Raw genomic sequence first — 16,001 nt, 5'->3', positions numbered from 1 at the left:
GATTCGGCAAGTAGATCTTAGAGATCAAGGTAACAGGAGCTTACACTCCACCAGGCAAAAGGGGAGAGAGAGATCAAGTTTTCTGTGAGCTAGGGACATTGAGAAGCAGGTCGCTCAGGTTTGGTAGCTTGACAATTGTTCAGTATTTTGACCATAACTTGAGCTAGAAATCACCGATTGCAAAACCTTTTTTTTATCAAAATGTAGATCTCTTCAAGATCTACAACTTTGTAGAAGAAATTATTTTCTGATTCAGAGTGCAGGTGGGTCGAAAATCCAAAAGACACTCTGTTTTTCAGGATAGCTCGCAGATAGCAGATATACAGGTTTAAAGGTGTTTTTGGACAGGTACACGTCCATAGAGTCACTCGTTCAGGAGTGAGTAAGTTTGCTAGGCTTTTGGCAGCGTATGTAGACCATTTGTGGATCTGTTTAATGAGACACTGTGTGTTTATTTTTCATGTGATTTGGTGAGATTTTTTGAGTTTTTACTCAGTTTTCAGGGGAAACTCTGCTGGATTTTTCCCAGATTCTCACCACGGTTTACACGTATTCACAGTTTTCTCTCTGATGGTGTAATGGTCGAGTTGACCCCCATTTTGGCAGTTATCTGCAGTTTTTTGGCTTGCGGTTTGCTTTGAGAATTGACTCATTTTGCAAAGGAAATTCTTTTCGTTTTTCCCTGTCTTCTCGCCATAAAAGTTCGCAGTCTTATGCCATCTTCTACAGTGATCGATATATTCCAACTTTGACAGTGATCGAGTGCTTACTCTCATTTTGACAGATTTGACAGATGACAGGTTTTGTCAATTTGGACACAGTTTAGTGTTCTTGTACCCACTCTCGCAGGAGTGAGGATTGGCGTATGCTTGTGTGGCTACAGAGAGACAGTCACAGGTTTCACAGGTTTTTGCAGATATTTTGGAGCTAGTTTCTCTTGTGGGATGCGTTTTGAGCTAGTTTGCTCTCTACTTGCGTATATGGTTATGCTCTTTATGCTCAATTGAGCAGTTTGTCCCAGTTTATGCTTGTGGCATGGTTTATGGTTGAGATTGTACTTGAGGTTTTGCTCAGTTTACAGGGGAGATTCTGTCAGATTTTATCAGAATTCTCGCCATACTTTGGCTCTTAGCCATACATTTATGGTATGCTCATAGTGGTTACAGGTTTCCTTTGATTTTGCCTCATGTTCTCACATCGACGCATATTTCGAGCGTGAGACTACAACATGCAGGTTACAGGTTTTTCACTATTGAGCTACTAGTTGGTTTATGCTTGACTAGCATAGTGGTCGAGTAATCTCCCACTTTGTTTCCATTTTGGCATTCACTTATGGCAACAGATATGTGTGACATTGAGAGACGACGGTCTCGTTCTTGCCGATACATGCATTGTTGGCATTGCGGTCATAGTGACACATTAGACATCGTTGTTTCAGACGTATGAGACATCAACGGAGATGTATGCGTAGTGCAGATACAACTTTGACAGATGTTAGAGAGGCAGTTCCAGTGGCAGTCTATGTAAGTGACGATGATGCCACACTTGCCTCCAGTGTACCTCTTGCAGATTTGTTTATGGTTAACACACTTTCTCCACAGTGGTTACTAGATAGCGATGCAGTTTTCCACGTCACACCATGTCATGAGTGGTTTAGCACATTTTTTAGTGGGAGACTTGGTTGTGTGCACTTGGCCGATGGTTCGGCGTTTGACATAGAGGGTGCAGGAGATGTTTGACTCAGTTTTATCATTGCCCAGTGGTACGTCATACACGCTACGACATGTGCGCTATGTTCCTCAGCTGAGGCAAAGCTTGATCTCAGTGAGACAGTTGACAGCTTGTGGTCGTGGAGTACTACTTAGAGAGCAGTCTTTTCAGATGCATTGCGGTTCACTAGTGATTGCCAAAGGAGTCCGCAACGGCCTCGTATATCCTATGCATGTGTCTGAGGTTCGTGACGGCGTAGTCTCAATTTTGTTGCTAGCATGCTTTGAGCGAGAGACGAGACGTGTCTTTTTCGCCAGTGATCTCCATCATGCTCAGGAGACATAGCATTTAGTTGTGCAGGACGTGCTAGTAGACTCTATAGAGATAGAGATAGAGCGACAGTGCTCTAGTGAGACACAGCAGGTGTTGTCAGACTTTGTGTAGGCAGAGGTAGAGCAGGTCTGCTCCCTAGAGACACAAACAGAGCTGACAGATATGGAGTTTTTTTATATGCTCATGTTAGAGGCTGATGAGTTGGTGCTAGGATGCACAATTTTGCCTATGGGTGAGAGGGACGTAGCTTCCCCAGTGTCGGTGTTGACACATCCGTACGCAATGGGTAGCCTTGAGGATGCAGTGATTGCAGATAACGTAGGGGAGGCGAGTACAGCTAGTCTTACGCAGATTTCGTTAGCATTCGGGCATCTCATGTTCGACTTGTTACTATTGACGCCCGACCTAGCAGCTCTGCAGTGGGAGCATTTGCAGCAGGGATTGTCAGCCATACGGTGGCTGACACTAGCATGACGCTTCGTGGAGCTTTGCAGACCATACAGTTTCTGTGAGACTTACATGCAGGCTCTAGTGTGGGTACGCACACTCGTCTACCGCCAGAGCCGATACGACTGCGTGTAGATCGACAGAGTGAGCCAGTGGGCGTAGGTTTAGAGAGTCTCTCACTTAGTTTCTTTACATACTAATAGTTGAGCTAGTAGGACTCACTTATCGGTGCATCGCCTTTAAGTGAGAGATTGTTCAGGTAAAGACGCTGCGTCTTTTGCCCGCTCGGGCGTCCAATGTCCGACCGCCCGTCCACGTGTGTACATACCCTTATTCTTCATTACATATGAGAATAAGGAGCTCCTCATCTTAAGTTTTGTGAGGGTGTTCCACCCACACCAGCTTGTGCTCTTCCCCCTTCCCCGCATGCACGCATGCATTCGTGCACACGCGCACTCATCACTACTCAAACAAGAATAGGGCTTGTAAAAAATAAGGTACTAGATTTCTTAATGAGAATATTAGAAACAAATAAAACATGTTGAATTCTACATGTATTGTAGAGTGACAGCTCAGTGTTTCAAATTTTGAGTTCATTATCAAGTTGTAAAGAGAGCAATGATCTCATCTTTTGGAAAGAGAATCTCTATGAAGCCATTTAACAGTTGTTGCTTTTGATCTAAGTTGCAATTGCAAGCTTTAACCACTAGAATTAAAGGTCAAGGGGTTTTGGTCAAAAACTATAGATGCAAGTATTGACTTGCTTTATGTGAATACAGATCTTCTATATAATGGAGTTCACCATATTAGTGCTGGTTGTCAAACCAAAAGAAAAGATGAGAGCAAGAGACAAATGGATTAGATGAGCTAACATGTTGGCAATCTTGTTACGAGTAATACCGGAAGATTGCAGTCACTTAGTAGAAGATTGTTTACCCTCACCATACCGTATTGGGAAGTGTTTAAAAATGGAAAATTAAAGAGGCCAAGAGTGTAGCTTTTGTGGTCAATATTTGAAGCATGACAAATGCGATCATTTTTTCTCACCAAAGCAATACGGGATGGCATTTCCAAACGCAAGTACAAATGGCCCTGTTGTGATAGCATCCTTCACCATGCCATATGGAATAGCATTTCAAAATGCAAGTTCAAATGGCTTGGTTGAAGGGGGATAGCACTATTTGATGCTCTGAAAAATTGCTAGGGGTAGAGGTTAGCTTCACATGAAGATTACCCTACCATGTGTAGGGGAACGGAGCTCATTAAGTGTAGCTTTGGCCTCCCGGTTCAACTTGGCCTTCTCTTAGTCACTACACTACATTGTCATTTATTGCAAGGCCATGAGTATGGTAGATGTAGATGCACTGGGTACTCCTTGCTCAAGGTGGTGATGTGGAATGGGCGATAACGTTGTGGCTGGCGAGTCAAAAGCATCTAACACTCTCTATAGTTGCGACATTGTTTAGGGTAAACACTTATTGTAATATGAGTGCATGTTTCATGCACCGAATGGAGCAGGGGAGCCAGTGCACAAGACATCCATGCTTCATCACCCTACCTATATCTCTACAATCGTCCACCTTGTTTGTGCAATTTCCTTCTTGTATATTTGCTTTGTGAGTTGGACATCAATCGGACTCTCAGTTTTTGGGGGACTCTTATTAGTTGTTTGGGTTCTATAGACCAAGTAGGTTGTACCCATTTTAAAAAAAGAAAGCAAGAGCGGATACTCCAACGGCACTGAAAGGACTGAAAATTAGAAAGTGGGGGTTTGGGAGAGAGAGGGGGGGTCTGGGCGGGGGGGGGGGGGGGGGGGCAGCAAGAAGCTGAGGCGGGGACGAAGTAGTGGGAAGCTGAGGCAGGGACGAAGTAGGAGGGAAAATCTTTATTATAGGGAATCGAGCGAGATGCGAGCACCAAAAGGAGAAGGCAAGGAGTAGAGCAAGGCAACGCAGGTTCGTCACAAGGTACAAAAGGTTGAAGCAGTCGAGGGACGATGGCAGTGGAGGAGGAGTGTAGAGGGACTCATGACGGCGAGATTCTGCAACCCAATTGTCTGCAACCCACAATATATATATATATATATATATAATATATATATATATATATATATATATATATATATATATATATATATATTACTTATTATCAGCGTACAACATGAGATCCTGTCGCCTTGCTGGTCTAGAGCGGTGATTGGAATTTGCAAAGTGTGGAGGGGCAAAGATCAAAAGCGGCCTTTGCCTCTTTTATTGAAAGCGGTGGATAGCCTCTCTTAAATAGTGATGGTAAATGAGAAGAGAGAAGGATAACTAGTTTGCCTTGATTGTATATTTCTTGTCCGCTTTTCTCAAACTTTATCACCTCCTTTGTATATCGCTTCCTCTCCTCTCGCCTGAGTCGCCTCTACCCCCGACTACTCCACCCCTGCCTATAGTAGCCCTTCGCCATTTGCTTGCATTCAAAACTCACCTCCCTTTAAATCTAGTTTCCTGTCCTTGAGAACATCTATACACCTCTGAGAAAAACTCGAGAAAAATCTCTCACCCTTCCCTTTTCCCCTTCCACTAATGGCCCATGGGCGATTTTTTTATTTTTTCCCAACTGGTAACTCCTACTCACTGTGCATATGATAAGAATTAAAAAAATGATGGTGATGTGGAATTTACCACCTGGCATAGCTTGTGTTGATGGATCCAAAGCATCTCTTTCGAAGCTTTTGCCAAAAGCATTACGACCTCACATCACAAATGAGATTTAACATTAAAAGATGTATGGAAGTTAATATTTTCACATTATTATATTTAAAGATGGAGAGAGATGCATTTTGTGCATTGCAATGCTTGTGCCCATTAAAAAAGAAAAAAACCATACGCATGATATATACGTATGGTGTGGAGTTGGCACCATTCTCCACATTACAATAATACCTTAGGGAATGTGCCTTTCCCCCGCCACTTTTATCCCCTCGAGTGTTGAAGGGGGACTTATGATTCTCCTTTAGTGTTGGAGGGATTTTCTTATTATAAAAATATTGTAGTTGCACAAAGAAGAACTTATTACCAATGTTTTATGAAGACATGTATCATTCGAAACTGCCATGATGTAGTAAATTGTCTTTGTTGGGCATCAGTAATTTTTCGGACTCTCTTGCATAGTGCCTCAGTTCCTCCGTTCACGTCCACATTTGCTACCGTAACTCAATTTCCTCTCGCGTATGACGGTTGAAGAATCACGCTCCTGCTCCTATTAACGTTTATTTGTTGCGCTCCAACTCTCTTTGTCTGGGCTTGAGGCTCTGATCAACTCTGGTTGCCTCTCGTGAATGTGCAAAATACTAGAGTGTTTGTAGAAACCATGCTCTCTAGAACCTCACACTGTTGCTGCAAAGGATCCGTTGAGGCTGGCAATCTGATACATGTGACAAGCCTTGATGAAACCTCTATCTCCTTTCCAAGCGATGTTCAGAGCTGCAATACGAGGGCCTCATGTTTAGAGCTGCTGCAACTCTCTCTCTCTCTCTCTCTCTCTCTCTCTCTCTCTCTCTCTCTCTCTCTCTCTCTCTCTCTCTCTCGCTCGGAGAGAGAACAAAGTTTACATACTAAAATGAGCTACTCATGCAAAGACAATACACATATATGTCAGTGGTACCACCACATGAACCAAGTATTAAAATGGACTATTAGTTTATATTAATATTTTACAATGCACATAATTACTACAAACTATCATCGTTTGACCTTTTAAAGGCAACAAAATTTCCATCGCTGTAGGTGCTAGATACCCCTCCTAAAAGGTTAGGCATCAATAGTTGCTAAGTTCAAAAGCTTTTAAACATGATGCTCCATATGTGCGTCGTTATCCTACAGCCTTCCAGAACCAGCTACCCCCTTGAGTCGAAACCTCTTGTCCACTCTCCATGGATGGGCTGGATTCCTCCATGCAGTGTTTACCAAAAACTTTTTTAGGAACCAGTGGAAAAAAGGAGAGCTTTGAAAATCTACCATTTTTAGAAGAAATTAACCTGGTTTTTATTGGTTTCTGAAGGAGTACGAGCGAAAGTGCGATGCGAGAGAGAGTGCGAGAAGAAGAGCACGACGATATGGTGAACTTGCTCTACTGTAATGTGTAGAGCATAGTGAGTTCTTATTAGGTTTTAACAAAAGAATATGTGTACATACCTAGCGGCCCGCCCACTTACCTGGGCGATCACATTGGGCTTTATACCCCAACAACCTCCCACTTAAAGTCCAATGTGGTACTTTAAGTGTGAGAGAAGCTACTATACAAGCTAATATACAAGAGATGTAGAGAAGTGATGTACTACCCTACACCTAACTGCTTGCGAAAATGCGCAAAGCTCTCTGAGGGAAGTCCTTTTGTAAGGAGATCAGCAGGATTTTCTGTGGTGTGAACATTGACAAGATGAAGTTGCTTATCCTTGAGCATTTCCCTGATGAAATGATACTTCACATCCACATGCTTTGTCTTTGAGTGATAAACTGGATTGCGAGCCAATTGTATAGCACTTTGACTATCACAATATAACACAGGCATCTCTTCTTTGATTCCCAAATCTGTTACTAATCGATTAAGCCAAATTGATTCTTTGCATGCCTCTGATGCTGCAACATATTCAGCCTCTGTAGTAGACTGAGTAACACAATCTTGTACTCTAGAACGCCATGATACTGCTCCACCAGCCAATGTAAAGACATACCCTGACGTAGACCTTCGGTTGTCTAAGTCACCTGCATAATCTGAGTCTGTAAAACCCTTTACACTTAGCTCCTGACTCCCATAGCATATACGCATACTCTTTGTAGCTTTCAGGTATCTCAATATTCCTTTCACTTCCTCCCAATGTTTCTTGCCTGGGTTTGACATGTATCGACTTACTACTCCCACTGCAAATGCAATGTCTGGGCGAGTAGCAATCATTGCATACATCAAACTACCCACTGCAGACGCATATGGAATCTTATCCATTTCAGCCTGTTCTTCCTCAGACACAGGACAATCTTGTTTGCTAAGTTTCACATATGGTGGCAATGGAACACTCAGTGCCTTTCCCTTCTCCATATTGAAACGTTGCAAAACCTTGTCAATATACTCTGTTTGAGATAACCAAATCAACTTCTTTGATCTATCTCTCTCAATGCGCATACCAAGTATATGACTTGCCTCACCCATGTCTTTCATGTCAAACGATTTTGCCATCTTTGACTTCAAAGCTGAAATTTCTTCCAAGTGCTTGCCAGCAATCAACATGTCATCCACATACAAAATAAGGATCAGCCAACTACCATCCTTAGCCTTCTTTGTATATAGACAGTGATCGAACTCACTACGTTTGTAGCCTTGAGAAAGCATAAACTTGTGGAATTTATGGTACCATGCCCTCGGTGATTGTTTTAAGCCATAAAGACTCTTTAACAACTGGCATACCCAATCTTCCTTGCCTTTCTCAACAAACCCTTCTGGCTGCTGCATGTAAATTTCCACATCTAAATCACCATGCAAGAACGCTGTCTTGACATCCATTTGGTGCAACACCAAATCTAATACGGCAACCAATGCAAGAAAGCATCTCAATGTAGTCATCTTGACCACAGGAGAGAAGATTTCATCAAAGTCAATGCCTTGTTCTTGCTTAAAGCCCTTGGCAACAAGCCGTGCTTTGTACTTTGGCTGACTATCATGAGCTGTGATCTTATACCTGTAAACCCATATACAGGGTAGAGCCTTTTTGCCCCGTGGTAATTTAACTAGCTTCCATGTCTGGTTTTTATGCAGAGCTTTCATCTCTGACTGCATGGCCAATTGCCAATTCCCGGAGTCCTTCATTTGCACTGCTTCCTTGTAACATGAAGGCTCATTGCAATCAGTCAACATGACATAATTCATAGATGGAACAAACCTATCAGGAGGTCGCGTGACACGTCCAGATCTACGCACAATAGGTGGATCAAGCTCAGCCACAACCTATGGTTCCACTCTATCCTGTCCTTGCTCCTCTTGAGCTCTGACATTTTGTCTTGCACGTGCAGGTCCATCTTCTTGGAAGACAACTCTTTTAATCTCTCAACCCTCTTTGGTTTAGAATGATATTTGGATTCATTAAAGTGAACATCATTGCTGCGGACAACCTTTCTGGATTCGGGATCCCAAAGTCTGTACCCCATCTCACCAGAATTACCATAGCCTAGAAAGATGCACTTTCTACTCTTTGGCTCAAGTTTGTTCCTAAATTCCTTTGGAACGTGAGTATATGCCTCACAGCCAAAGACTCTGAGATGCTTGTATGAGGGCATTTTGCCTGACCATACCATCTCTGGCACTGAATCCTTCTGCAAAACCTTGCTAAGAGATCTATTTACAAGATGAACAGCTGTTGATACAGCTTAAGCCCAAAACCCATTTGGCAGCTGTGCATTAGACAACATACTTCTGACCTTCTCTTGTATGGTCCTATTCATCCTCTCAGCAACACCATTTTGAGGAGGATTGTAAGGAGCAGTAAGTTCACGTTTTATACCTTTTGACTCACAAAAGTCCTGAAAGGCCTTTGAAACATACTCTCCACCATTGTCAGTGCGTAAGCATTTAAGCTTCTTGCCACTCTGATTCTCCACAAGTGTCACAAACGTTTTGAAAACACTAAACGCTTCATCCTTGTGCTTGAGAAAGTAAACCCATACTTTCCTCGAGTAATCATCTATAAATGTCATAAAGTAAGAAGCTCCCCCTAGAGATAGGTTAGGCATAGGTCCACACAAATCACTATGAACAAGTGCCAACTGTGTATCTCTTCTACTGCTTCTATGCTTATGTGGCTGCTGTGTTTGCTTACCATACAGACAATGTTCACAGAATTCAAAATCATTAAATGAAAAGCCAGGCAAATAACCAGAACGAGACAAGATTTCCATTCCCTTCTTGGACATATGTCCTAACCGGCTATGCCACAAAGAAACGTTCGGCTGCTCGGTTACATTGATTACATTTTTAGAGACATTTGATACATAAATCATGTAAAGTCCTCCAGACTTTACTCCATGTGCTACTGTCATAGAACCCTTGGATATCTTCCACATGTTCTGTCCAAAAGTGGTGACGTAGCCAGCATCATCAAGTAAACCTGTGCTGATCAAGCTCTTTGTAATTGCGGGAACATGTCTCACATTCTTCAGCGTGAAAGAAGAGCCATTCTGAAACTTCAATTGAACATCTCCAACACCTAAGATCTCACATGTCTGCCCATTGCCTAGCCGAACATGATCTTTAGTGGTCACATAAGAGTAAACCACTCCTTGTTTGGAGACACATGAAGTGATGCCCCTGAGTCTATAATCCAGTCACTCAGTGCATTTCCATCAGATGCTGTAAGAAGAGCTGAGTCCATTGTATTCTTCAAGAAGTAGATGTCTCCTGACACTAGACTGTCATCCTCTGCAACAGTGTTTGTCACATTTATTTCTTGAATCTTCACTGAGGACTTGTTCTTCTCACCATGGTCTTCAGCTTTCTCTTTGCCTTTTTCTGCTTTCCATTCTCTGCAGTCTCTTTTCATGTGACCCTTCTTGCCACAATGGTAGCATTCTATGTCACTCTTGCCTTTAGCACTGCGGGACTTGCTACGAGACTGATTCCTCTTTCCACCTTTGTACTTTTCTTTGGTCCTTCCCCTGACAACTAAGGCTGTTCCTTTGCCTTTGTCCATTGTCTTTCTATTGGTTTCTTCAGTAAGCAGACTTCCTTCTACACCTGCTATGTTCAAACCATCTGGAGGTGCAGAATTACTCAAAGCTGTGCGAAAAGTGTCCCAACTTTCCGGCAATGTGATCAACAGGAACATAGCTCTAACAGGTTCATCAAACTTGACACCTTGAGCTGACAACTGACTATAGATTGTGTTGAATTCATTCAGATGATTGGACATAGGTGTCCCTTCTTTCATCTTCAAGTCAACAAGCTTCTTAAGCTAGTATACCTGTGAAGCTGCACTCTGCTTCTTATAAAGATCACTCAGCTTTAACCATGCTTGATAAGCCGACATCTCGTCTGCTACATTGAAGTAAACACTTTCTGCCAAAGTCAGCATAATGGTAGAAAGTGCCAATTCATCCATTTCGCTCCATTCATCTTCGTCCATATCTTCTGGTTTTATCCCCTTGAGCTTTATAGGTTTTATCTGCTTCTTTTGTACCAACACGTGCCAAATCTTCTACTTCCACAATGGGAAATTGGTTCCATCCAGCTTCTTGATATTGTAAAGAGCAGTGTCCTGTGATCCAGACATAGCTACGCTTCACAATGGTTTACTTTCCTGGGAAAAATTCGGCAGAGTTTCCCCTGTAAACTGACCTCTGAACCAATATCAACCTGTCAAATGAACCAAGAAAGCTTCAGATTCTGCATAAATTTCGGCAGAGTCTCCTTTGTAAAATGGCTGTGGTGTACTCAAAAATAGACCAAAAAACAGCTCAAAAAACACTGTCTCTCTGACACTGTAAGCTATGGGTAAACGTGTCCTGCACCTGTACAGTCTCTGACTGTCCTGTCACTGTTCTGTAAGCATAGACTGCGACAATGCCTCAACGGCAGTAAAGCAAAGATGCAATCCCAACTGTCTAACTCAAAGTCAATACATCCTAGCTGCCTATCTAAGGGTGCTCGAGGGATCGCTCCAAGTCCTGTATCACCGAAAGGATCTCAACATTCGAGAATCCCCCCAGCTCAATAAAACCTCACTCGACCCTCAACAAAGGCTGCAGTAAATCTGACAGTACATAGACTTCCCACAAAGTCATACATCCACAAATTTCCCACTATATGCTGTAACCGCTACGGCGGTTGTTTGCTGCGTGACTCACAGCCAGCAAACCCTCAACAAACATACATCATCTCTGACAATACATCCCATGTGGAAGTACCTGCAATGTCAGGATGAAATCTAGAATATCAAGCAGCAAACACAAGCTACCTGATGAACTAGTGGATGTCGCCTACAGTCTGTGTGTAGATGCGCCCGTGTCGTATGTGACACGCCTCCAAGAACTGTGAGCCATCCTTCGATGTGTAGACAGCCACAAATCAACACTCTGGGAGTGTCGATATCCTTAGCACCTGCAGTCGGAGGCCGAAAACCCCAAATTTGCAGAGTCGGATCTGCACCCGCTGAGACCACGTAGTCGAAAATGGCCTGCGCAGACCTTTGTCAAATCCGAACGGTGGCCGAGATGACCTCAGAATGAAATTCTGACGACACCATGTCCTTCGGGCTCACCCACGAGATTTGGGGCCGTGTCTTCGCTTGTCGAATTTCACTCCAATCTGAGCTGGTGACTCTAGCCTCCTGCAGTGCTGCCCCGAGCCTCGATATGAGCTTTGATACCACTTGAAGGAGTACGAGCGGAAGTGCGAGAAGAAGAGCACGACGATATGGTGAACTTGCTCTACTGTAATGTGTAGAGCATAGTGAGTTCTTATTAGGTTTTAACAAAAGAATATGTGTACATACCTGGCGGCCCGCCCACTTACCTGGGCGACCACATTGGGCTTTATACCCCAACAGTTTTTACATTGAAATCCTCAAAATTTAGACAATTTTCTTCAAGGCGGCCCTCAAAACTTATTGGGAATTTTCAATTTTTGTCCTTTAAAAATACACTAAAGACCTGTTTTCTTTGAACACTGCCTCCATGTTGGACGATCGCCGATAGAAGACCTCAGTAATGGTCAAAATTATCAAATGTCTTAAGACTTATATATGACTGGTTCAGCACGGACACAATCTGGGCACTAGCTATGACCAAGGATAGGGTCTCAGCTGGCAAGGAAAAGTAGAAAGAGGGGGGCGGTACCTTGACCTTGGAAAGCCGCTAGCATGCTCTCAAAGTTCTCCAATCTTGCGGATAGTATCGTGCTTCCCCGGGAAAAGAGGCTTTCTAGTCAGCAGCTCCGCAAAAATGCATCCAATGCTCCATATGTCTATTGCAGTAGTGTACTGCAAATTAATCGATCAGTCTTTGCATAGAAAGAACCACAAAGTTCCGAAGCCCGATACCATCTTGTTGCAACATAGTCTGTCCAAAAAATGGCAGATGACAAGCCAGTCAATGTGAGTCCAGCTAATCCGAAATCAAATAATTTGAGCTTGCAATCAGAGTTAGCCAAAACATTCTTTGGCTTCAAATCGCAATGAAATATGCTAGCTGAATGAATAAATTTCAGGGCCCACAGAAGCTTGTACAAGAAGAACTGAAAATGCTTGTGTGAGGTCATCATTAGCTTTGATGACCTGGTAAATTTCAGCTTCTATTAGCTCAAAAACCACATGAATGTCTTTGAAATCACGGGGAGAAGGGGGTAGAACAATGTCAAGATGTCGCAAGAATCGAAGGATTTTGATCTCTCTGAGTATTCAAATAGCATCAGAAACATGCTCGAATATATCATTTATCTTCTTAATGGCAACTTTCTCTCCAGTGTATGTGTCAATTGCCAAGCACAGAAGCCCGTAGCTGCCCTTTCCAATGACTTCCAAGAGTTGGTAGCGATTCACTTCACCATATTCAGTGAAGAAGTCCTTAACCATCATAAGATTTATTCTATAAAGGCTTGCAAGCTAGTTTATGCAGAAGTGGAAGTCGTGGAAGTCCCCTCAAAGATTACTATGAGCTATGCGACTTGGACGATATGAAGTAACCGTGTTTTTCGATAATGCTCAAGTCATCCTAGGCCTCCAGCTCAACTCATAAACAAGCACAATGCACAAATCCATAAATTCAAACGTGCAAAGCCCTTATTGTGCATGCAAGTGAAGTCTCTCCTGCAAATTCTTGATCTGCTCAAAAGTTTTCAAAGTCCTCTGCAAACTCTCGTATCTTCCTCTGACTGACTGACACGAAGAGATAATTCTGTTGATGACTAAAAGCTCTCTCTTGAATCTGCCTTGCTAAGCAAGCATATAATGTTTGTGGAGCTTTTGCAAGGCCAAACCTGTGTTTTCTTGCTGAGGCGAGCCCAAGTGATCGCAAAGGTAGAATGGATGAGAGATCAAGGCTGGAACACCACACGATTGGCTGTGGCACAACCGAAGGAGGCTCCTCTAGGAAGGGCCTCAGTTTCATCAAGGCGCACGGTTGGACATGATGTTCAGTGGAGGGGCATAGCTAACCCCACCTTGGACCTCCACACACAGACACACACATCTCACTTTTATACGGAAAACCATTCTTTTGCCCCCCTCTCTCTCTCTCTCTCTCAACTAGACCACTGCTTTTCGTGCGGTTGCCTTTGCTTGAATCTCCACTAAAGCTAGTGGCTGCAAGGCAAGCGTTCAACCATTGCCACAGGATTTACCGGGTGAAGAAAATAGCATTATTGATGCAATCAGCCCCTTCTTTGCCAATCGTAGGCACTCGACCAACCAAAAAATGGGCTCCAGCTCCAGCTCTGCAATGACCTCATCGGCAACTCTCTTTCTTTCTGTCTTGCTTGTAGGTGGGTCTCTCTTATCCAGTGTTGCATGACCGATTTGCGCTCGATCGTGCTCTTGTGACTTGCCAAAGCTAGGCTACCACTTTGCCCCCACTGCCTGCCCTTGGCAATGAAACACTTGACATGCCCCCCCCTGCCGTCGGCGTCTGAAAGTGCTTATGTTGTATTCACCAAGCTCTTTTGCATAGCGTTTCGAAACGCAAGTTAAAAGGGCTTGGTGCGCACTCGTCTCATGCTTTTTTTTAAAAAAAAATTCAGAGGGAGCAAAAGGGAATGCTCGAGTCATTACATGCTGTGTGAGTACAAGAAGAGGAGTGGAAGAGAAGTTGCATGTGTGGAGGTGGGCACTCCATGACAGGTGCAAGAGTATATGGAGCAAGCTATGTTCAAAGATGGCTATGTTTGCCTACCAAAAGAAATGCTACATGTGCTATTTTCAATGAAGGACACATCAATCGTCAATCCAAGTCTCAATAATGATACCATTTGGCCAAGCTCCGTTGGAGCTACATGGAGGCCCTTGTTTTTGAGGGGATATTGCACAATACTAGCAGAGAAGAACTATAGTTGGTCAGTAAGGAGTCCTACCCTACGATCAAAAAACGTGGAGTGGGGGGATTGCACAATGTTGGGGAGATTGCAAGTCACTAGCAAAGAAGAACTATAGTTAGTCACCGAGGACAGGTATCGTAGAATAGAAAAACGATGGAGTTGGGGGATTGCACCACGTTGGGGAGATTGGACATGATAGCAATAAAGAACAATAGTCCGTCACTAACGAGGCCTACAACACATTCAAAAAATGAAGTTGGGGGATTACACCATGTTGAACGGTCACCTTTGTTATAACTACTCAGCAAGCATGAGTTATACTCATGAGGACACAAGTTCGTTCTGTTGCATATGAGCCCATATCCCAAAAGCATCCAACTTGAGTTTCTTCAATAAATCCCAAGTTCCTACCACCACATAATGTATATTAATAGATTAAGATAAAGGGTAGCTGCACAATCAAGGATGGGGATCTTTGGTGGGTGTTGCGGGAGCGAATCATAACACCTATAAAGTGCATGAAAACAACCTAGATCAACATAATGTCAATTGAGGACACAGATGACAAGATAGGTGCACGGAGGCAATCTCTTTAGCTTGTCAGGCCGAGGCCATCCCACGCATACAACACTCTAGAAGGCTAACCCACATACACACAAACGGAAGGAGACTCACTAAACCATACCAAAACCGTACGAAACTTAAGGAACACCATCCCCTCACTAGGATACACCTGTCCCAAGCCTCTACACTCAAAATCCTAGCTCTAAACCCATCTGCGGAAAATGTGTATGAAGACAAAGCCAGATTTTTGAAGTGTCCAAAAACTAAAGTTTATGAGTACTTATGCGTATCTTATGTCGCCACGATTATAATGTCTACTTACAGGTAGAAAACACACATCGTTTGATACACTTACAACCACAAATAGCTTGTAGATGCGTCAACGTGCGTGCTCCGTTACACGAGGAATGCTTGGCGTTGATGCATAGCTCTCGCCGAGCCTATCACGATGGTGCAGCTGGATCTCCAATGTGATGAACGAGCGGGGAGTAGCACTAGGATGAAGCTCACACACTCTCTCTCTCTTCCTCTCTCACACATAGTAGAATGGCAGCTTAAAACTTGATTATGATAAAGTTCTTTTACAAAATGACTTAGGTACCTCATATACTAAGGCTACCACAGGTTAAACCTAAAATAGAGTTCAAGGGGTGAAATGGCTTTGTATGTACAATCAAGAAGTTCCATTGCACCTTAGCTTCTGCAACTAAACTAGCTACTTATTTCATAACTCTCAAAAAATAAGGCTTTGTTGAGTCATGTCGTGTTGTTGACCCACGGGTCAACAAAAAGGGAAAATGCTTGAGCATAGTAATGACATAGAGGAACACTATATAAGGATAACGATGTTGATATAATTAGAATGTTCTCAAGGAAAGAGTTGCTTAGGG

At 43.2% G+C, this 16,001-nt stretch overlaps 1 pseudogene; it reads right to left on the bottom strand.

Annotated features, from left to right (window-relative positions):
• Window positions 1-12,385: 12,385 nt before the first annotated feature.
• LOC147444119 (mitogen-activated protein kinase 15 pseudogene) lies at window positions 12,386-13,093 on the bottom strand (annotated as a pseudogene).
• Window positions 13,094-16,001: the final 2,908 nt, after the last annotated feature.

Source organism: Adiantum capillus-veneris, chromosome 13 (assembly GCF_014529385.1).
Source record: "Adiantum capillus-veneris isolate H3 chromosome 13, ASM1452938v2, whole genome shotgun sequence".
NCBI classification, from domain to species: domain Eukaryota; kingdom Viridiplantae; phylum Streptophyta; class Polypodiopsida; order Polypodiales; family Pteridaceae; genus Adiantum; species Adiantum capillus-veneris.
This window is presented reverse-complemented; position numbering and strand designations above follow the sequence as displayed.